General features: G+C 48.9%; 1 pseudogene; it reads right to left on the bottom strand.

The window, feature by feature from the left end:
• Nucleotides 1-346: 346 nt before the first annotated feature.
• On the bottom strand, nt 347-571 carry LOC102823309 (annotated as a pseudogene).
• Between the last annotated feature and the right edge of the window lie 612 nt (nt 572-1,183).

Consider the following 1,183-nt stretch of genomic DNA (forward strand, 5'->3'; position numbering starts at 1 on the left):
AGTTTGTGCAAGATGGGACCAAAACAACTCACGAAAGAGCATAAACAAGCATTTGGACATCTGCAAACAAAATTTGGACTGAGAGTCGAATGAGTGTAAGTTTCTTTTGTTGTTGTTCAGCAGTGTTTATTCAAAGCTCCCTGGTGGCAAACCTCCCTCCCCAATCTCCAGCCCCTCCCACCCAAGGCTCTGTCCTCAGTGGCCTGCTAGGTGGGGGAAGGTCCTGGTGCCAGAGGCTTAGGTCTGAAGGAGGAGAAGCAGGGCAGCTGGCCCCTTTGTGGGGTATCGGTCTCCCCTGTGCATGGGAGGTAGGCAGGTGGGTGGGACATCAAGCCCACCCCCACGCTCAGAACTCCATCAGGCCCCCAGCTGGGGTAACAAGTTAGTAGGGGTTAGGGTTGTCTCCCAGACCCAGCAGACAAGGGCCTCAGGGATCAGGTTTCCAGGGTAGCGCTGCAGAAGCAGATTCAAGCAAGGGCTGTGAGTTGGAGCAGGACTGGGGGTAAAGTCCTGGGGGGCTGCAGTAGGGGTGGTCGTTGTATAGGCCGAGTTGAGAGAAGTGTATGGCCATGCTCTCCCTCAGACAAGAACTGCTTGTGCCAAGGCTCCCTTGCTCCAAGATCATAGTCATCCTGGAGGCAACCCCGGGGTTTTGCTGGGCATGACCTGGGGGCCGCACTCTAAGGGTTGCTATAGAATCAGGTAAAATTTCTTTTAAAAAAATCATTACTGGTGACAAGACATGGATTCATCACTACGAGCATGAAGAGTACATGGCAGAGTATGGAATGGAAACATCCTAAATCATCGACAAAGAAAAAGTTAAAAAGTCAACCATCAGCTGGAAAATTGATGCTTATAGTTTTCTGAGATTCTCAAAGGCCAGTATTGGAACTGTATCAGGAAAAAAGTTCAACAATCAACAGTGCTCATTACCGTGTGATGCTCACTGAAGCCTAAACTTCTGATTCAAAGCAGAGGACTGCTATCCAAGGGTGTTAAAAGCATCCTCCCTATAGTCCTGATATTGCTCCATCGGACTTTCACCTGTTGGGTTCCCTGAAAGCAGCCCTTCCAGGATGAAGATTCACCTCTGCTGAAGTGATAACAGTGGTGCATTTATGGCTCACAGCTCAGGCTAAAAAACTTTTTAAAATAAGGGAATATGAACACTTATTGAGAG

This window comes from Chrysochloris asiatica, unplaced genomic scaffold (assembly GCF_000296735.1).
Source record: "Chrysochloris asiatica unplaced genomic scaffold, ChrAsi1.0 scaffold00040, whole genome shotgun sequence".
In the NCBI taxonomy this organism is placed as follows: domain Eukaryota; kingdom Metazoa; phylum Chordata; class Mammalia; order Afrosoricida; family Chrysochloridae; genus Chrysochloris; species Chrysochloris asiatica.